This window comes from Triturus cristatus, chromosome 6 (genome assembly GCF_964204655.1).
Source record: "Triturus cristatus chromosome 6, aTriCri1.1, whole genome shotgun sequence".
NCBI classification, from domain to species: Eukaryota; Metazoa; Chordata; class Amphibia; order Caudata; family Salamandridae; genus Triturus; species Triturus cristatus.
This window is the reverse complement of record NC_140589.1, coordinates 1,398,671,775-1,398,694,444: the sequence shown is the minus strand read 5'-3', so window position 1 is coordinate 1,398,694,444 and position 22,670 is coordinate 1,398,671,775. Positions and strand designations below refer to the sequence as shown.

The 22,670-nt window shown below is 46.6% G+C and overlaps 1 protein-coding gene and 1 long non-coding RNA gene across 3 annotated transcripts in view; one reads left to right on the top strand and one right to left on the bottom strand.

Moving 5' to 3' along the window:
- LOC146821455 (uncharacterized) overlaps window positions 1-1,479 on the bottom strand; it is a 55,740-nt gene extending 54,261 nt beyond the window's left edge. Inside the window, exon 1 of the long non-coding RNA XR_014963172.1 lies at window positions 1,166-1,479. This is a non-coding gene — a long non-coding RNA (uncharacterized LOC146821455). The remainder of the gene's footprint in view (window positions 1-1,165) is intronic.
- The window catches only part of CFAP61 (cilia and flagella associated protein 61), a 2,048,453-nt gene that overhangs the window by 448,149 nt on the left and 1,577,634 nt on the right, over window positions 1-22,670 (top strand). The window lies entirely within an intron of this gene.

Sequence of the window (22,670 nt, the reverse complement as noted above, 5' to 3'; positions counted from 1 at the left end):
GCCATTGGGATCTCTGGTCCTGGTACCGGGACAGGCACTGGGGTAGGTGACACAGGGTCGTTATCACTGGGGACCTGGGGATTGGGTGGAGCTAGTCCCTTCCCCACGCGCTTCTTAGTTCTCACCCTTTTAGGGATTGGAGGAAAAGCAGCCTTGGGGGGCACATTGGGGCGCCTAGCCCTCTCTCCCAGTCCCTCCTGCCCCTCAACTTTCTCCCTGAGGTTAGCCAGATCCTGTCCCATCTCAGTCACTTTCCTCATCATTTCCTCCATCAGCCTCTCCATACGAGAGCCCTGCTCCCCCCTCTTAGCTTTTCCCGCCATTAGCCAATAGAAACTTAAAAACCCCACAAACGCACACTAAATACAACACTTGCTACAACTTTGATCTACAGCAGCAGCAATGGTGTGAAAGGAGGGTAGTTTTAATGTATGGCCTTCACCCTAAGATGAATGAGCTAACAACATTTCAGCACACCGCAAATAATGTTCCCCCTTCACAGGCTGAATAGGCTGATAATCGCAGTAAAACCACAAAGAAGTAAAAAATCACAGTAACCACAGAGAAGTAAACAGCCCTGCGTAAGAATTAACTCTGGTTTAGCTTACTGAGACCCCAAGCAAGGGAAGAAATCAGGCACGGATTAGCAGTGCAATATATGCAAATAATTACCCCCAAAAACTGGTCAGACTGTGTTCGATTTGCGCAGTTACAAAACAAACTGTTGAAAACTATCCCAACATTATGATGGCTGGCCCTGTTGAATGATATCAGCGCGTTTATACATGCCAAAACATACCGGTAAGAAATGCCCAGCCGAATTAACCCAGCGCGCGCTGCAACCGACAAACAGCTGACGCGCGGTGAGCAATCTCGCCTTCGCGTTCAAAATTGGGTAATCCCCGGCTCCGAGAAAACGTCACTACCGGCCTCCACCGTGCGGTGAGCAATACTTCCGTAACTCAATGCAAGCAAATCCCCTCTCGGCCGTAATTATCCAGCATTAAAATGCGGGGAGAAAGCAAGCCGCTAACTAAATCACCGCACGAGCTACTAAGTTCCGACGCGCGGTGAGCAAACACTATTATCCTCGACAATATCGACGTCTATGCAAACCGGAGGGGTGCGTGCTACCGCCGGTACTTGCGCAACCCCAACCGGGTACCTGCCACCGAGCTCCTGCCCGCCTGCTCCGATCGTAGAAGAGCCCTCGCCGTCCAGCGACTTCCTGGATGGATCGGCCTCGAATTCGCCGCTGTCCGTGTCCCGCAGCAGACGATGGCCCACTCCTTCCTTGGACTGCAGCTGCCCGACGACGACGAACACAACAGACCTGAAAGAAAAACAAATCAAAAGTTAAAGCCTGCTAGCGAGGCTTGGGGGCAAGCTGGGGAGCCAGGAGCAAAGAGGCAGATTCCTGAGCTCCCCAGCCCTTTATAGCCCTTGATGGCCCGGCCAGGGTTACTGGCCGGACGTTGCCATTCCTCGTGACCCGGAAGTGATTCTAATCACTTCTGGGTCGCGCCTCAAGGCCAGGACCTATGGGGGTAGGGGGCGAGCCTGCCGCGTCACGAATGTGCGCGAGAGGCACGCCCCCTGTTGCAGCGGAGGGGGCCGCCTCGACCGCCATACGTTTGGCGTGGCCGATGCCGGCCCCGCCGTTTTATGGTTTTTCCTCAGGCTTTATGGGATATGAAGTCCTTTGTTGATTATTATTTCTTTAAGATGGCTGCTGTTTGAATTAAAGAAGAAAGAAATGCCTAATCCTCGCCTCAGTGTCCTGATATAGAATTACAAAATATTTGCTTCATTTGTACTCTCCTAACTGCTGATGTATTTTAAAACATTTGTACAGTTCCTTTACAGAGATTTAAATGTTGTTATGTTAAAAAAATGATTCCCTACAGTCAGTCCTTTCACACTCCCTGTACCCCAACAAGATTGTCACATAGTTCACTTTACAAAAGCCTCTCAATTTGCAGTCAGAGCAAGAAAAGTAAACTCCAATCTCCATGTAAAAAAAATCAGCATTAGTTAGTCAAAAGACATAGCCTGAATTTTGTTCTCTATCTTTGATCTCACAGGAAAGGAGATAAGATAAAAACGCTTCTTTGTTGCCCACGCAGCTTCTGAACCTATGTGTGATTATTTTAGCCCGGCTACTTCCAGCGCCTACGTAAAGCACTCACATTGACAGAAAAAAAAGCGGGTTGGGGATGTCTTTGTGCACCAGTGATGGAACTGTTCAGCTTTCCCCTGCCTACGAAACCGCGAATGGCAGTCCAACTTACCCGAGATGGCGCACTTTTACAGCACTTCTGGACGAAGGCGCAGCACCTGCCAGCCATTGTGTGTGCTTCTTTAAGGCAGTGTATTGTATGTCAGACGCACTCGAGCAATTATGAACTCTATTCAGTATGGTGGTGCCTTAGACGCTTGTTACACGTCGCTTATCTGTAGCATATAATAGGAAACAGCTGCAAACGGGCACATAATGCACTACTGAATGGAACCCTATGTGGGCAGAGTATGTTTTTCTTCATCCTCTGTTGAATACCGGAGTCAAAGGACAGAAAGAAGCATGCGGTTTAAGTAGTTGTTATTTAAGCGACTGCTGTTCCTAGTCTGCAGGAATTTCCAGTTCCCTTTTTCTTGGGTTTTGCTCTGCCAAGTTTAATTCGTTATTGAATGTAAGCGTTTAATGTGCTGCGCACGTTAACATTGTCTTTATTCGTCTGAATCAAACATGCCTTAATAATGGTGCAGACACATTACTGTTGGCATGTAAGAGTGAACTCCTGGCGGGCAAGGCCTCGTGATCAGGAGAGGGAGTTTTTAAGAGGCTAAACGTTGTGATTTACCACCTGTTGTGCTGTAGTTGTGTGTGCTGCTGCCTGCGTTTATTACAACGTGATGGAAAGACGTGGAAGGACTGTGGTGGCAACATTCTTCAGGCTACTTCGACATTATTTTATGGAAGGAAGAACTATTCAGATTTAAGGTTCTCGGATAATATAGAAAATTAATATCTATGTGCGAAGTTTCTTAAATATAATTATGTTCTGGCGATTCGTTTCCTACATTTTAGAACCAGATTAAAGTAGCCTTTATAGATGGACTCCGTTGGACGTGTACACAAAAACACAATCCTAAAATGGCGACCGTCTTTTCCGAAGCGCCTTTGAAGGCTGCAGGTTTAGATCTTTTGCAATAAGATGGTTTGCCGCATTTTCCTACCCCTTGACGTCTTATTGCAGATTGTCTGGTATCGGCAGTGGGTAAGTCCTTGTGAGACAACTGCAAGCGCTACTTCCTGCCCTCAAAAGTACGGATGCCAAAGCTGGACAGCATTGGATCTGTGTCCTTCACAATGACGACAAGATGCACAATTGTGTACAGTCCACCCCCCGAAGCGAAAGCCCCTACGGCGATGGATGAGAGACAATGCTAGCCCTTAAAACGCTTTAAAAGAGAAGCTTACAAACTGGAATGCAATGGAATAGTGTTTTTTGTTAACTAAGGTTATTATAGTTGTGTGTTTAACGACCTTACAAAGTTCAGTACCACTCAAGGATACAGAGTATGCTACGGAAGGACGTGTTCTAGCTGATTGGGTTAGTTAAATAATGAATGTTTGCCATTGTAATTCTGTGACAACATAGCAATATGATGTTGATGCTTTTGGAAATAAAATATTAGTTGTGTGCTATCTTTTGTGTCTTTTAAGGCATCTCTTATGACTGAGATCTTCTCAAAAACACATTTCGGTGGATCTGCTTCGTGTATAAAATGTTAACTAGGCTTTAATCTTTGAAATATCGCTGCTTCTGCAGGATGGCTCAGCAAGTTAGATGCTTGCTGCTGATATCTCTCTTTTTTTTGAAAATATTTTTTATTATTGCGAATAAAACATTTGTCATATACAGGTCTTAATAGTATACAGTGTATCATTTAAAAGAGAAAATATGCAGTATAATAAGCAACAATACCCTCACTCATTACAGTTTCGTGATGTTCTTACGTGACATTTCAAGTTCTACAGTCTGTGAAATGCAGAGTTCCCCCCGATAGGCATTCCAGGCCCCCCACTTTTTATCCAATTTCTTAGGACAACTTCTAGCTTTATAAACTTCTTTCTCGGCAACCATACATTTGTCCAATTACGCTCCCCAACCAATCGCCAAACGCTTGTCAGCAGTCCCCCATTTCATAGCGATGGCTCTCTTAACCAGGGTGTATCCCAGGGTGGGGAATTGTTGTTCAATGTCTGTGAGATCAGTTGCTTCCCAAATGTTCAGGATTCCCAGTGGGGGTGTCCGCACGAGTGGTTTTCCCAGTGCATCCTGCATCTTATTCGTGGCTCGTTCCCAGATGTGTCGTATGTTGGGGCAGTCCCATAATATGTGATAAAATGTGGCAATTTGGTTTCAGCCACGTAAGCAAAGCGCATCTTGTCGTGTTCCTATCTTAGCTAGTGTCACCCCGGTAAGATATGTCCTATGTAGGGCCTTCAGTTGAATCAATCTGAAGCTTTGGTTAATCGCGGCTTCCCTAGGGGACATCAGGGCTGTCTGCCAGTCCTCATCGTCAAGCTGTCCTAAGTCTAATTGCCATCTGTCTCTAAGAGTAAGAAAGGTATCTGGGAGGTTATTACACAGCTTACGGTAAGTAAGGGAAATGGCCTTAGTAGGGAGGGGGTCAGAGAGAAGTCGGTCCTCCAGAGGGGACGAGTCTGGGACAGTCGTCAGATCTGTTAGTGCTGTGTTCAGCGCATGACGGATTTGTAGGTAGCTAAAAATCTCTTTGGGTGCCAGTTCGTGTTTCACTTGTAGTTCCTTAAATATGAGTAATTTCCCTTTCTGTAGAAGGTCCCCAACTGTGGAGATCCCTATTGTATCCCATCTGTCGAACCCCACCTGATGACACAATAGTCCCAGTTGTTGGGAAGACCATAGATGCGTGGACTTCGTCAGCTTTCCCTGCCAACACAAACGTTTGCTAGCCAGCCGCCAAACGGAGACCATATGTGCCACTGGACCAAGATATCTACCCCTGCGTGGTTTGGTAGTTGTGATGCCCAGTAATAAAGACGTAGATCTGGGAGTGCGATGCCTCCGTCGTACCAGCTCTTTGTCAATTTACCTAGGGCAATACGTGGCATCCCTCCATCCCACAACAGTGTCCGAACCTCCGCCTCCAGACTAACAAAGTAGGAGTCCGGGACGGGATATGGGCAGTTATGGAGTGAATAAAGGAACCGTTGTAGCACGAGCATTTTAAACAGGGCCGCACAACCCAATAACGACAGCGGCAAAGACCTCCAATGTCTGACGTCTTCCTTAAAGCGCTGCAAAGGGGCAGCCAAGTTTCTGTCGTAAATGGTTTTGTGGTCTGGGGTGATGAAGATTCCTAAATATGTGAAGCCCTACCTTGTCACTTCTACGTTGCAACCTTTAGGTAGTCTAGGCGTGGGGCCATGGAGAACATAGAGTATTGATTTTGCCCAGTTAATGGCGTAGCCGGAATATTTTCCGAAATTAGTAAAAATGTTGAGTAGGTTGTGGATCGGGGGAGAGGCAAGATGGCGTCCGAGAGCTCGGACATGTGAGCTGACTGCTCCCGGGTTCACCAGTTTTTCCACATAGAATGATGTTTTGAATCTGACAAGTATACCTATCTCGGCACTGCACTTGTCAGTTTTTGGAAAGAGCAGGGTGCTGTGCGGAACTGACGGACTGAAATGTGAGCTGAATACTGCTTGTGCACAGGAGTGCATAGGTTCCTCGGTGTATGCGGGGGGATAAGAAAAATGAAGGTGCCCTCTCTCCTTCTTGAAGCTTTCTGGCCACAGGAACAAGCTAGAAACTACATTGGTATATGGGCGCGGGAGTGAATACATCAGCAGAATCTGCGGGAAACCTTACCTGGCTACGGTGGTAACGAGCGAATGCTTCCCTTGGAATGCTGAGTTTCGCCGTGGCCGGAGCACAGCAGGGGCTACGACGACTACAGAGGCTGCAGGAGCGTTCGGCGTGATTTTTTTGTAACAGCAGCGTTCTACAGAGGCCGACTAGAATCACGCGGCGCTGCTCCAGAGATGCCGCCGAAGGTTGCGAAAGGGAGAGCTCGCCCCCTGGCTGACTCCAATGGCGGTGGAGCAGGGGCTGGAAACTTCCACCCCAGGAATTCTGTGCAGGCAATCTTTAAATTCGACAAGTGCTCAGAATATGGATGGCACTGACATAATTCCTTTACCGCTAATACCCACGGGTGAGGGGGGGAGTGTTTCTGATGGCGAGGGAAAACTGGCACATTCAACTACCACTTATGCAATAGTTTCACAAGCAGAGTCAGATTTAGATTCTCAGACTAAAAAGCTACCGGTGAAGGAAGTAGATTCTGGTGATAATTTCTATTCGCTATCAGAGCACTCTAACTCTAGCGATGAACTTGAGCTGGGCTCCAAGATCTGTTATGAACCACAGGGATCAGGAGGCAATGATTTCAGCAGTACGCAGCTAGATGACATAGAGTGGGATATGTCTGATGATAGCCCAGGTACAGTGCGGAAAAAGTATGAGAATAAACAGGGCCCTGTATTTGTGGACAGTAACAATATTGATGCCGCCTCGCAATGGGATTATTCTCTCATGAATGGAAATGGCCCTTGCACCAGTGCAGAAGTGGGTAAAGGTGAACTTATAGACTCATCTGAAGAGATCTCGCTAACCCTGATTTATCGGACCATGATGGCGCACAGGGAGGAAACGCGGATAGAAAGCCAGAAGATACAGAGCTCTTGTAGTAAATTACAGAACGCGGTACGGCGGATAGCAAAGACTTGTACAGAATTTACAACGAGGCTAAATGAAGCGGAGGCTAGGATTTCCACCCTAGAGGATGGACTGGTTGTACAGAAGACGTTAACAGAGACCCTGCGTTCTACAAAAGACGATATTCAATGGAAACTAGTAGATTTAGAAAACTGCGCTCGTCGCAGTAATCTCAGAATTATTTTGCAGATTCCAGAGGGGGTGGAGGGTCAGGATCCTCGCAAGTTCGTCATTGAACTATTTTCTGAGGCTTTTCCGGAGTTTAAACACTGGGATTGGCAGAGAGAGGTACAGAGGGCGCACCGATTTCCCTTTTCTATTCGTCCAACTCAATCTGCAAAGCCTTGAGCAATCCTAATTTCTCTTAATAATTTTCTTGCTCGTGAGGCATTGTAGGAGCTCGCCCGCCCTGATAGAAAGAGGGTAGGAAAGGGTATGGAATTTTTTGTTCGACCCGACTACTGTCATTACACAGTTGAAAAACGCTGGCAGCTTCGCCAGCTTATATCGCTGTTTCAGGCCAAGGGGTGTTGTTTAAAGACCATACCAGATTCTTCACCTCAGAAGTTCAAGCCAAGGAATATCTGAATTCCATCTAAGATAGCATGATCTATGTATATATATGATGGTGGGCTTTCTAATATTGAGGGGAGGCTGGTATTATGGCTATATCTTGCTTGGAGTATAGGTAGATTATGGCTGATAATCTCTGTTCTTTTTCTTTTTTCTTTCTTGTTTCTTGATTCTTGGTTAAAAAGTACTCAGGCTGTCAGCAAGGTATGCGCTGTTAACTAACGTTTTTTTTTCCTGATGTGCCGAGTGGTTAATATAATGTTGGGTTTATTTGTTCATAGGGGTTTTTTTTAATGTGGGACGGGGGCTCCCGGGTTGCAGGGGCTTGTCATCACTGGGACCATAAATCCTACTGCCTTTTTGTTGGGATGGAGGAGGAGGTGGTGGGAATTGGGTTCAGGGAGGGGGCACAGGGGTTTGGGTGGCTGGCGGGGTTAGGGGGGTGGATGGGGGGAGAAAAAAAGAAAATTAATCCACAGCATCTTTGGCTTGGGGAAAATGATGAACACTAAAACTACTGTAAAAGAATTAATTAAGGGACGGCACCCATACCTTTCATATGGCTAAAGTAGGGCTTCGAATATGCTCGTTTAATGTTTGTGGACTCAATAACTTTAATAAAAGGCGAAGAGTTGCTGCTGAGCTCAAGGTGATACAATCAGATCTTATATGCATTCAGGAGTCACACATACCCTGGGGGAAACGCAAAGTGTTATTAGACCTGGGGTATATACTCTTAGCTACCTCACAACAGACAACTATGAATCGGGGGGTGGCCGTATTGGCTAAACCTGGTATACAAACGTCAGGACGTATAGCTGTAGATAGTCATGGGCGGTAGGCAATTGTTGAATGCATAACGGGGGGCTCTAAATATACGGTATGTACAATATATGGGTCTAATCTGGATGAAGCCCCGTTCTTGAACACCTAAATATTGAACTCGCATCATGGCCCACCCCTCTTGTGTTAGGTGGGGACTTTATTATTAATCTAACACATGGCAAACTATTAGCCGGCATGCAGCAGTATAAGGGTCAGAAACCCAAGGAGTTTATGCTCTGTTTTATTTAATCTCGGATCATGGGTTAGTTGATGTGTGGGGTGCGCTTAAAGCACTTGATCCTGGTTATACTTTTTATTCTCACCCGCATGATAAACTATTCCGTCTTGATTATTTTTTCATATATCCTTTATTATTAACTGATGCCCAAATCCAAGTATTTCCCCAAATTACTTCTGATCATGCTCCAGTTGCTGGGGATATCCCAGCTCTGGGTGGTAACGTGGCACCGAGGGTATTTACGTTTGATAGAAAACTTCTTTTGGACAATGGTTTTATTGAGCATATGAGTACATGGATCAGAGATTTCTTTTTGGTAAACCATTATTCTACAAACTGTGGGAACGTTTGGGATGCTTTTAAAGCTTATCTTAGAGGGGAGGTGTTGAGTTTCGGACTGTACAAACAGAAACAGGCCAAACGTATGATGCAAGAGCTATATGATAAATTGAAACTAGCGGAGGGAGACTTAGTACATGGGATTCAGTCCGGAACTAGTCTTACTGAGGTTCAAACTGAAGTGGCCAGATGTAAAGCCAATATCAATCTGATATGGAGCAAGGAGACTGCCATAAAATATCAACTCTTTAAGAAAGAGCGTTATGAGTATGGGGAGGCTACAGGGTGCTGTTTAGCCCAAAGGCTACGCTCCAAAGAAGCATCACAAAGAGTAGAAGGTAAGAAGGATGCTTCGGGCAGACTTACACATGATCCCCAGGAGATCTTAGAAATCTTTCATAGTTTTTATCAAAAACTCTATACCGAACAGGATGGAGAAATTGATGATTCCGGTTTTGGATCTTTGGATGTTTATTACCAGCGGTTAGCTCAGGAGGAGGTTGGAGCATTAGATAGTCCCATTACAATGGAGGAATTAGAGCATGCCATTAACTCTATGACTCGGGGTAAAGCTGCAGGGCCAGATAAGCTCCCATCAGAACTGTATCAGACTTTCTTTCAAGACCTCAAAACATATTTTTTGGCAGTATGTCAGGCCGCTCAAACTGGTGTGGCACCTAAATCATGGAGCGATGCTACTATTATTGTGTTTAAAAAGAAGGACAAGCCTTCTGATATCCCAGGGTCATACCGTCCAATTTCATTGACAAATTGTGATGGGAAGATTTATGCGAAAATCTTAGCGAATAGACTGGCCAAAGTTATATCCCCCTTAGTTTCCCTTAGACAGCATGGGTTTATTCCTGGTAGGGAGACGGTGAACCATATAGCGAGAGTTATCATCTTATTGGATATTTCCCAAGTTGAGGCCAGAGACAGTGGAATAGTGCTGCTCGACACCGAGAAGGCGTTTGACCAGGTCTCGTGGAACTTTCTGTGGAAAGTGCTATCTGTGATGGGTTTTCCTCAGGGTTATATCCAGGCTTTACAGGTCCTGTACCACTCCCCCGTGGCTCGGATTTGTTCTATGGGCTTAACATCTAAGGTAGTTCAGATCACGAGAGGTACACGTCAGGGCTGTCCTTGTTCTCCGCTCTTGTTTGCGCTTTATATCAATCCTTTTTTAGACATGCTTGAGCGGAGCACCAGGATAAGTCCTTTTATGGTGGAGCAGGATCAGTATTGAGTCTGTGCTTATGGTGACGACATTGCCATTATAACATCTGACCCAATGAAGGCACTACCCAAAATTGAACATCTTGCGTATACATTTGGCCGAATGGCCGGTTATAAGCTCAACACATCTAAAACTCAGGTTCTTTGTGTTAATCAGAACATCAACAATGATCCAAGAGTCGTTAAGGAGGTTACATATCTTGGTATCAAGATACGGGTGTGTTTGAGAGAACTGGCTGAAATCAATTGGGGGACGCTGATGGGAAGCATTAAACAAGCTCTTGACAGGTGGCAATGTCTTCATTTATCTCTGGTGGGGAGAGCTAATGTGCTCAAAATGAATGTTTTGCTGAAAGTGTTATACTTTTTTAGATCAGTACCTCTGGAAATTTCTCACTTGCAATTGCAACAAATGCAATCTCTCTGTTCCAGATTTTTGTGGGCCCCGGGGAAACCACGCAGGGCAGCACAATTTATGACTTTACCCCGAGACAGAGGGGGGTGGTCTGTTCCTGATTTTGCTCTATATTATTATTCCTGTATTGTAGCCAATATTCGACTTTTGTTAACGGAGGAGGCAATGGCAATTTCTGATGAAGCTCCATCAATTTATGAGATAGTGCTTGGGTCTCAGGCAAAAAATTGTCTCTTTTTAAGGGTCTATGGCAGTTATTACAAGACAACCCACTTTAAGATCCTGGGGGCTGTTTATAAAGTTTGGAGGATAGTCTGTAAAAATCTCCAGATTAACAGACTCTCATTTTATACACCCTTGTCGGCTGCAGGCATTCTTCCATCAATATTTCAAGATAGTGTGGCAGGAAAACTGAGACTCTCTGGAATTACACAATTGGGTCATGTCATGGAGGCAGAAGGGCTCCTCACTTCCTTTGCTGATTTGTCGTCTAAATATAAGCTTCACAAATGTCATTTTTTAAAATACCTTCAGATACATGATTTTCTAAACAAACATGTCACTATTTTAAAACCACATAGGATAGTTGAAGCTATTAGAACTCAGGGACGAATCGGGGTTCTCTATAACATACTACAAGCTGCCAATATTGACGATCTTGAGAAACATAATCTTAAATGGGGGAGCGTCTTGGGGCTAAAAGATGTGTTTTTAGAGGACTCGATTGACCTAGCAGGTAATATTTTTATGGCGGCAAATCTGAAAACGCAGCTTTATAAAACAATATTTAATTTTTATTATACCCCCGCAAAGATGAAGAAATAGGGGAGCCAGTATGATGGGAAATGCTTTAGTTGTGGCATCGACGATGCTGATATTTTGCATATTTTTTTTTCTTGCACGAGATTAGCTTTATATATACAGCATATTGAGAGGTTTCTGTCACAGGTTACGGGTGTGGTCATAAATATTTCTGCTTCGACCATGCTATTAGGTACTAGGGAGGATTTGCGTCAAAGGACACTGATGTTTAAATATAGGTATCTTATTTTTGTAGCTATGGGGGTAGCAAGGTTATGTATAGCATCTACTTGGCTTCAACCGGAGGCACCCTCTTTTGAAATGTGGCGCGCTAGGTTTTATAACATCTTTAATTTAGAATTCAGTTTATACTTGCTTAAAAGCTCACGGAAACGTGCGTTGGGTATGCAGATATGGGGTCCTATCCGTGATCATTTGACTCTTTGATTCTCCGATGTGATATGTATGGTATGGAATCAATTTATTTGTATATATTTATTATTGGCTTTGTAATTATGATTTATTGATTATGTATACTATGCTTGATACTGTGGATTTTCAATAAAAAAAAAATGTTGTGGATCGAGGCATATGGAGAAGCTAAATAAATCAGGATATCGCACAAGCGCAAACAGTAAAGGGGACAGGGGGCAGCCTTGTCTAGTTCTTCGACATAACTTGAATTCCCTAGAGGTATGGTTATTAACCCGCACTTGCCCCCGAAGATCAGTATACAGCAATCAAACCCAGGCTATGAACTTAGGTTCAAAACCAAAGAGTGCACTTCAAAGAGATATGGCCATTCTATTGAGTCAAATGCCATAGAGGCATCCAAAGACATAATCACTGCGTCTTCCTCCAAATAGGGTTGTCTCGCCAGCACATTATTCACTCTGCGAATATTTAGTGCTGTGTTCCGACCGGGTACGAAACCAGATTGGTCTGCGTGGACCAGGGAGGGCAACACAGCGTTCAAGCGGGAGGCCAATAATTTCGCCAGGATCTTGGCCTCTGCGTTTATTAATGAAATTGGTCTATACGATCCGCAGCAGTCTGTCACCTTCCCGGGCTTCCTTATAACTACTATAGATGCTAGTCTTTGGTCTGGTGGCAGTATGCCCTTCTCCAGGCTTTCCGAATACATAGGGTTGAGATGGGGGGCTATCTTCCCCGCCACGGATTTGAGAAACACTATCGGGATACCGTTAGGTCCCATCGCTTTCCCTGAGTGAACGCTATAGATGGCTTTACAGAGTTCCTCATTTGTGATATCCGCTTCTAGATCGGCCTTTTCAGTTTCCGACAGGGAGGGCAGGGTACTATCCATCAATAATTGCCGGGAGTCTTACAATGTATAGGTAGTAGAGGGAGTGTATACTTTCTCCAAATAACTCGCGAAAATATCTGCGATTTCCTGCGGGTCAGATATTCTCGCACCCGTTGCAGTAGATAGTTCTGGCACCCATCTATGTTCCTGCTCTGTCTGCTCTAGCCAGGCCAGCATCTTGCCTGCCCTTTCCCCCATCTCATACACTCTGACGTGTGGACAGTAGCCTCGCGCTTGCTTTTTATCGCAAGAGGGTTCTATACTCAAGACGTTTAATCGTCAGGCGGTGTGCTGTGGTATCACAGGGTGAGGAGTTATGGAGTGACTCTAGTTGTTGTAGGTCATTCTCCATTTCAAGTATGTGCTCATTTTGACGTCGGATATAACCCATTTTTAACGCTAATGCATGGCCCTTCAACACTGCTTTATATGACTCCACCGAACCCAGGTTTTCGGTGAAATTGTGGTCTGTCTGTTCAGTTAGTTGGTCCCTAATGTCAGGTATCTTAAGAAGCCACGGGGTTATCACTATAGAGCTACGTTGTTTAGGCCGGTGGAAGGTAAGCTCGACCCACACCGGGGAATGATCCGAGATTCCACGTGGGAACCCGCTGGGATTCTGGAAGTGGCCAACATCCGTCAAAAGAGTCAGAAAGTAGTCAATACGGGACATGCTCTTGTGTGCATTTGAGTAATGGGTGTAATACGTAATTTGTGGTTGCAGCAAGCACTATATGTTTGCAAGTCCCATGGCCTGAGTGAATTCCGTCATATGAGTGTTTGGTCTGGCATTCGGTCGCTGGGGATATCTATCTACTGTATCATCCATGGTCAGGTTAAAATCACCCCCCATTATCAGGGTGCCTTCCGGTAAGTCCAGCAGAATTTTACCACTAAGCGCTTCTTTTCCCAATGCAGGGGGGAGCTACACCGCGACTACGTTCAGCGCCTTCCCCTCCCAGATGGCTTCCAGGACCGCAAATCTACCCTGCGGGTCCGCCCAGACACAGGTGGGTGTAAGTGCAAGGTTCTTACGCACTAGGATACCAGTCCCCCGGGAGCCGGAAGTAAATCCCGCATGCACCAATAGCTTATAGCCCCATCTGTTGAGGGCTTTGCAGTTGTTACCAATAAGATGGGTTTCTTGCAGTACGACTATATCCGGTGCGTGTCTCCTCAAGTATTGTGATACTACGCCCCTCTTTATTTTATCCCCAAGCCCATTGACATTCCACGCAAGGGCTGAAAGTGTTATGTTAGTGATTGTAGTCAGTGTGGAGTAATGGTGTAGTCCAAGGGGCGCAGTTGATACCTACTCCTAAGGGGGAGGAACCCCCGCCCGCCAAGACAAACAATTGTTTCAATGGTTGCTGGTAACCCGATATGGGGGATCGAACGACTGCACATTTCATACATAACATCACTTGAGAATAGTCGCAACTTCTGAAGCCAAACACAGTTCTGTCTGCATCATAACACTTAACAGTAACTAAAACCTGAACCCTCCAACCGCCCCCTGCCTTGCCCCCCTGCCACTGGATTTCAAACTACCCACCCCCCAACAAGGCAGAGTGCCTGTCGCCCCCCCCCTCCCATGTGTGGGTGCCTGGTGTACAGCCTTCTCACCCTCGCCATAAATGAAGGATGGATACATGTTACACAACAATCAGATAAATCCTCATGAACCGCTCAGTGCTTCAATTGGGCTGTCCAAGACTGTCAATGATACCGCCCGGGCTGACCATGATAATCTATATTTTACTCAGCTAGGGGCCCCCATCACACACCCCACTGCCCACCACACCTTACTTTTCTCATAAAGGTCCCAGGTGTCATTCAGGTTGTTGCGGGAGTATTGTTCCATCTCCCACCCTCTCATCTCTTCGAGTCCGAGGTGTTCTCTCCCCGAGCCGGTTCCTCACAATGCTCCACTCTTCTGTCCGGTGGACCTCCTCTGGCTCTGTCGTGCCTGCTGCTGTTCTGTCTCCCCACCCTGCGCCATCCATCCAGCCAGTCCCAAGTGTCTTCTGGGGAGGAAAAGAACCAGGTCTTGCCATCCGATTCAACCCGGAGCTTCGCCGGGAAGAGCATGGGATACTTAATTTCCTTGTCTTGTAGCGCCTTCTTGACCGCCAGGAAACTGCGTCGTTAGGCCTGCACTTTGGTGGTGAAGTCCGGGAAGAATGTTACTGCGCTGTTTTCTATTTGTAAAGGTGGCCCAGCACGGGCGGTCTGGAGGATCACATCTCGGTCCCAAAAATTGAACACTCTGGCTATGATAGGTCGTGGGGGAGCCCCCGGCTTGAGCTGCCCCCGGGGACGCGATGGTCCCGCTCAATGGAAAAATAATCGGACAGGCGTTTCGGTTGAAGCCTCTTCGTGACCAGTTCTTCCACAAAGAGGTCCGCCGCTGGCCCCTCTGCCTGCTCTGGGACCCCTAGTATGCGTATGTTGTTTCTTCGCGCCCTCCCCTCATAGTCATCAAGGAGGCCTTCCATTTTCGCCTGCAGGTCCCGAAGTTGAGCTACTTGTTGTTTGAGGAGGTCCGTGTCCGCCGTTAAGGTGACAGTGGCGTCTTCCACATCTTTTACTCTGGTATCCATTTTACGTAGGTCCGCTCTGAAAAGGGAGATCTCTATATTGACGGTGTCAATCCGGGACTCAAGGGATGTCTGGACTCCCGCGATGGCCTCCATAACGTCCTGGATGGCAGGGTTCTGTTGAGGAGACCTGGGATGTGTGTCGTTTGCCCCTCCTTTGCCAGCCATATCGGGCTCATCACCCGTTTTCCCCCACGCGAACTTTGCGAGAGCCTTTTGGGCCTGAGTTTTAGAACACCTGCCACTGGCCATTGCAGGGTGTGACCGCTCACTACATGGGACTGATATCGGTACTCGCCGCCGCCTGTCCAGGGAAGGGGGGGTCTCCGAATCCCTCCCCTGCCGGCCTGTTGGTTTTCCCAGTGGGCAATACAGCTGTGTAGTCCGATTGGTGAGCGCCACTCAGTTTGTGCGTCTGGAACTTCCAGCTGGCTGTTGATCAGAAGAGAGGGGAGTGACGTATCTTTGCACACAAGGGTGGGGGCACTCATGAGGTATGGTGAGGCAGGCTTGATGTCGGGAGAGCACTGGTGTCCTCCCGCAGCGTCTCCTAAGCGTGTCTCCACCAGCCGATATCCTGAACTCACCGAGCCACGCTTTATCTACTTAGCAGCAATTGTTAAGGTCGTCAGCCCCAATGCGACACCACAGCTGCACCTTGCAGCTCAGGTATGCAGTGACGGGGGCGATAGAAAAGAACAAAAGTTACTTACTTGTAAACTGTGGTTCTCCAGTATTGGTGTCTTTCATAGATTCACATGCTTGAATATTCCCCGTCATCGAAGTGGGAGTACCACGATACATAACATAGCAATGTAGTAATAACATAAGCCTAATAGGCATAAAAGAAAGTAAAACCATAGAGTTCTTATGGATAGACAACTTGTCATATCTATAACATATTACTGTCATTATGTTTTAGTCCAAAATCCAGCCAATCACGCGTCCGCACCCTCTAGAACCCTCTCCCCAGAGGCTCAGGCCCTCATATTTTCATAGCACAAGAGTGACATAATAGTCAAATACATGATTGGAGCCTCTGAGGGGAGGTGGGTGGGTCGCATGTGAATCTATGAAAGACACCAATACTGGAGAACCACAGTTTACAGGTAAGTAACTTTTGTTCTTCTCCAGTATTGGGGTGTCTTTCATAGATTCACATGCTTGAATAAGAGTAGTGAGCAGTGATATCAGAATATTACAAGGTACATAAGAATCAAAGCAATAGCAATGAAATGAAATGAATGAAATGAAAAAGGTATTTAATAAAGCGTACTGCGGCCAAGCGGCTTCCTGGCGCTAAATACCCAGCAATACCCAGTGCAAAAGACTATAGGCATATAAAATATAACATATACACATATATATTTATATATACATAAATAAATAATAAATGTACCTTGTATACAGGAGGAGGGAAGCATCAGAGGTTCACCTTATTAAAAAAGATTACAAAGGACTGCCTGTCCCACAGCCCTGTCCGTGTTGTCTGCAGCATCCAGACAGTAGTGTCTCGTAAAGGTGTGTCTGCTGGACCATGTTGCAGCTCTGCAGATGTATTGAAGAGGCACCCCCGCAAATAGCGCAGTGGAAGAAGAAACCTTCCTGGTGGAATGCGCTTGAACGGTTGGAGTAGAGAAGTCTTCCAAGTAACATATTTGAGACTGATCTTATGAATTGGCTCAAATGGTGGTTTCATGAGCTGTGCCAATACAATGTTTAGATGCCAAGGAGGAGGTGGCCGACGTATCGGAGGAAACATTCGAAAAAGACCCTTGAAAAATTGTTGAATTACTCTTGACGAGTAAAGTGAGTTAGAGCCATCTTGACGGAATCGTGAGATTGCTGCTAGGAAAACCTTAAGGGTAGAGTACGAGAGGCCTGATTTTGCTAGGTGCAAAAAGAAAGGCAAAAGTTGTTCTGGCTTGGAATGTATAGGATGTACTTGAGCTTCATTGCCCCATAGACAGAATCGTTTCCATTTGAGTTTATATGTTTTCACAGTTGAAGGTGCTCTAGCCTTAGCCAAGACCTCTCTACAATCTAAAGGAATGTCCACATTTATAAATTCATAGTGCTCAGGTTCCAAGCCGCTAAACGTAGAGATGCTGGATCGGGATGACAAATTTGGCCGTGTTCCATGGTCAGAAGATTTGGAAGAGGACGAAGAATGATCGGGTCGCACTGAGACAGGAGCAGCAGTTCCATGAACCAGATTTGTCGAGGCCACCGGGGGGCTATAAGAATAATGTGACAGGGTTCTTTCCTCATCTTCCGCAGAACCTTGGGGACTAGAGGTATTGGTGGTAAAGTGTAAGCATATATTTTTGACCAGTTCATCAAAAAGGCATTCCCGCATGACCTTGGTTGGGGAAGCCAACTTGCGTAGAACAGGCATTTGCGGTTCAGATATGTTGCGAACAGATCCAGATTTGGAGGACCCCATAGTTGAAAAATGTGATCCAGAATGGGTTGGTGCAATTCCCATTCGTGATTGGTCGTGGACGATCTGCTTAGGGAATCCGCAAGATTGTTCGACGCTCCCGGAACATCAACTGCTGTGAGGACGATGTGATGTTGAATCGCCCAATTCCAAATTTGTTGAGCTTGAAGGGACAACAATACGGACCTTGTGCCTCCCTGTTTGTTGATGTAGTGCATGCACGTTGTGTTGTCCGTACGGATCAACACCGTGCTTCCTTGAATGATGGTTCGGAAAGCTTTCAGAGCCAGAAAAATGGCCAGTAACTCTAAAAGGTTGATATGTCTTGTCTTTTGTTGGAAGGTCCACTTGCCTTTTACAGTCAGTCCTTGTAAGTGGGCGCCCCAACCCTCGAGAGATGCATCGGTCTTGAGGGTGAAATGTGGAGTGTCCGCCAAAAATGGACGACCTGAGGAGATATTTTCTTTGTGAGTCCACCATAAAAGAGCTCTCTTTAGTCGATGTGTGACTCTGACTGAGTCGTTGAAAGTTCCTGAGACTTGAGCCCATTGTTTGTCTAATTCCTCCTGGACAGGTCTCATTTTCAGGCGGCAGTGAGGGACTAGAGGAATGCACGAGGACAACATCCCTGTCGGACAGAAATGGACTCTTTTAGATGGATAGAAGTCGCTAGATTTCGAAGACGTTGACGTCTTTCGTGCGACACAATAGCTTTCACTTGCCTGGTGTCTAGAATGGCTCCCAAGAACAGTCTGTTTTGAGCTGAGAGAAACTGAGATTTGTCCATGTTTAATGTGAGGCCCAGAGATTGGAAGAGGGACCTGCAGAACAGAGTTTGTTTGGATGCCAGTTCTAACGACTTTGCCTTCAGGAGGCAGTCGCCTAAGTATGGAAAGATTTGCACTCCTTGTAGACGAAGGTAAGCTGCCACCGGTGCAAGGACTTTTGTAAATACTCGGGGGGCGGAACGAAGGCCGAATGGAAGAACCTTGAATTGGAAGTCCTTTCCGGCCACTCTGAATCTGAGAAATCTTCTGTGTCTCGGCAGTATGGGAAGATGAAAATAAGCATCTTGAAGATCCAAAGTTGTCATATACTCTCCTTGGGATAGAAAAGGAAGTACTTCTTGAAGGGACAACATGCGAAAAGTTTGTTTTTTGATGTATTTGTTTAGGGCACGTAGATCCAAAATGGGGCGCCATTCTCCCGACTTTTTCTGTATGAGGAAGAACTTTGAATAGAACCCCCTGCCCTTCTGTAGTTATGGCACCACTTTGATCGCGCCCTTTCTTAATAAAATTTTCAGCTGATTCAAAAGTTCTTTTAGGTGAGCAGGAGTGGGACCTCTTGGTGGGGTATTGGGAGGAATCTTTACGAATTCCAATGCGTGTCCCCTGCGCACAATATCCAGAACCCATTGATCGGTAGTAATTTGTGACCATTTGGAGTAGAAGTGGGAGATTCGACCTCCAACTTTTGAAAAAGCGGGAGGATTTTGCGACGGTGTGTGGTGAGAGTCATTGTTTCTTGGAGGAATCCTTTCCACTGTAAGTGGATTTTCCTCTGTATTGCCTGTAGGTGGAAGAATGCTGTTGCCTATATGAATGCTGATTCTGGGAGGAGTAGCGGTTTTGACTTTGTCTGAACTGATTAGAATGTCCTCGAAAGGAAGAAGAAGAGCCACGACCTCTTGTGTCTCGAAAAGGCTGCTTTTTTAACTGTAAAGACCAAGAGAACAAGCAGTGTCAGTGTCCTTTTTAATTGTTTGAAGGGCATCATCTATATGCTGGCCAAACAATGATTCACCGTCGTAAGGCATGTCCAGTATTTTTGTCTGTACCTCCTGACGGAAAGACGTGGCCCGTAACCAGCCCTGACGCCTGAGGACTGCTGCACCAGCCAAAAGATGGAAGCCAGTGGAGGATAGCGCAATCGATAATTTCCGATGAAATTCTTTCCCCCTCTTGGAGAATTTTTAATGCCTATGGCCTAGACACTTCAGGGATAAGGTCTATAAGAGATGAAATGTCTGACCACATTTGGCGGTCGTAACGGCCCAAGATAGCTAAAGAATTGGCCACACGTACTGTAGTTGCAGCCATAGTGGAAAATGTCTTTCCTATACCATCCAGGCGTCGACCTTCTCAATCTGGCGGTGCAGACAATGGAGACGATGGGTTTCTGGATCGACGGTGAGCTGCCTGGGTAATGATGGAATCAGGCTTTGTTTGCGAAATTAGACAAGCAGGAGAATTTGGAGGGACTTTGTATTTTTTATCTGTCCTAGGAAGGATAGCTGGAATGGAGTTAGGAGTTTGCATTAGCTTGAGGCCTTCTTGCCAGATAAAATCGATAATTGGAATACAACGGACTTGATTTTGAGGTTGATCCTTAAAATCATACAGGAAACAATCTTCCTCTCTGGTGGTCACAGGAAGGTGGAATCTCTTAGCTGCTCTTTCCATGAGCAAATGAAAACCACCAATGTCGACCGGTGGAGAATCCAAAGGAGTTGGATCAGCAGGCGATGGCGTTTGTATTTGATAGTTGTCCCATTCAGAAAGAAGGAATCCGTCATCCAGCTCACCTTCTTCTTTGTCACCATCATCATCCTGCTAGTCGACAAGGTCTTCCTCTATGATTTGAGGAACTTCAAGATGTTGAACTCTTGTCGCAGACGTAGGTGTAGCCAATGATTCCTTATTTGAAAAAGGCTGTGGAGGTACCTGCGGCATTGGAGAAGTCTGCACAGAACGTGGAAAACGGCGGTTGTAATCATCCAACATATACTGGAGGTCGGAAATAAGAATTAAAGGCAGTTATGCCATAGGAAGTTCTTGCGCCGTTGTGTGTCACAAGTAGAGAAATCGTCCTCTTGTAAGTCATCATCATCATCAGATTCCTGACACTTTATTAGAAGTTCAGAGGGACAGCGAGCAGCCCGAAATCTGTCATCCTCAGATTCCTCATCATCAGATGTAAATAGCACCTCTCGAGGCTGAGAAGGAGCTTTAATTGGCATTAGGGTATCCAAAGAGGAATGTCGACGTTGCAGCAAAGCGCTTGAAGCATTTAGTGGTATCAGATCTATAGATGGAGTCGTAGCCGTTGTTGCTGACGATAAAAGTCGTCGTTGGGCTACCGTCGACGACGAAGCCACCGTCGACGACGAAGCTACCGTCGACGACGAAGCCACCGTCGACGACGAAGCCACCGTCGACGACAAAGCTACCGTCAACGACAAAGCCACCGTCGACGACGTATGCTTTTTTCTATGTTTGCTTGCCGTCGTCGACGAAGTTAAAGGCACTGTAGACGAAATGGGTCTCACCTTAACAGATACCAACATAGACGGTGAAGATGCCGACGACAGAATCATAGCCGGCTTCATAGACATAGAAGTCGAAGCCGTCGACGTAGATGTGATGACGGCAGCTCTCGTCGATGGAGGAAGCGTTGATGAGCTCGTCGACGAGTGAGGCAGTTTCTGAGGTAAAAACTGCGCAGATGGAGTCTTTGACGCCTGAGAATCAGATCTCGGGGGCATAAAGGATTCAGATAGGCTCCTGGGGGGGGGAAACCACCCCTTTTGAAGTTGAAGGTTGGGTAGTGGACTTATCAACATGATGTTTCTTCACCACTTTAGGTCTTGGAGAAAGCTTCTGAGAGTCCCTTGTTCTCTTCAAGGAGGGAGCAGTTTTGATTGAAGACACACTCTCCACATCTGAGAGAGGATTCTCTGAAGTCTTCAACTTCTGTAGCCACAGAAGGAGACGCCCTTCTCTGTCTTTTAAAGTCTTCTGAGAGAAGGTCCTACAAATTTTACAATCTTTTACCTGATGTTCAGGATATAAGCATTAAATACATTTTTTGTGAGGGTCTTCAGAATGAAGCCTCAGTTTACCACAACTTCCACAAGGTCTGAAGAGGGATGTCTTGGAAGTAGACATCATAGAGGTAATGTTCTGAGAAGATATGAGAAGAAAAACTGAGCAAGCTCAGGGAGACTCCCTTCACACGACGTGCGGTAGAAAATGTGAGGGCCTGAGCCTCTGGGGAGAGGGTTCGAGAGGGTGCGGATGTCTGATTAGCTGGATTTTGTACTAAAACATAATGACAGTAATATGTTATAGATGTGACAAGTTGTCTATCCATAAGAACTCTATGGTTTTACTATCTTTTATGCCTATTAGGCTTATGTTATTACTACATTGCTATTTTATGTACCGTGGGGACTCCCACTTCGACGACGGGGAATATTCAAGCATGTGAATCTGTGAAAGACACCCCAATACTGGAGAAACCAGGATCCCGGGGGGTCCTTCGCACCACCAGGCCTTAGATCGGGGCCCCAGTTATTGAAAGGGCTAGAGGAGGGGTACGCTCGCCGCCCTCTACCTATGGGCGTAGCTCCCTTCTGTCCAAGCGATGTGCGCATGGTGCCAGGCAAGTCGTTGGTATGCTGTGGGCCACTCCCGAATTCTCCAGACGGCCCCCCGCCTCTCCGTTCAGGGCCACTCACTGCTACAGTCGGGCTCACTGCTTCAGGCCGCCACAATGCTTTCAGGTGCCTTCAGGGGGTGTCAGTCAATCGATTAGGCCCACAGCAGGGCAGCAATGCAGCAAGACTGCGTCCTGGTGGCAGTCAGGGCTGGCAGAGACCTCCAGGTGACCCAGGGAGTCCCCGCACCCGACTAGGCCTCAAGCCGGGGCCTCAGTTTCAAAGCAGGTCGAAAGGAGAGGGACGCGCGCCGTCCTCCACTCGTGCGCACCACCCCCAGCTGTCTAGACGGCACAGATGCGGCTACCAGCAGACTCCAGCCTCGTGAAGGATCCCCTCTGAGCTCTCCAGGTGCCTCACCATGCCAGTGGGCAGCTCCGCCGTTGCTTCAATAGAAGTCTAGGGAGCAGACCACCATGTTGTTGCCGGCGGAGCTCCAAGGGCGCCACGGAGCCGTCACTGTTTCTGTGCTAACGGGATGGTGGGCTGCCCGATATATGCAGCGCCGGTGTCCCTGGGATCTGTGCCCCTCACTTCTA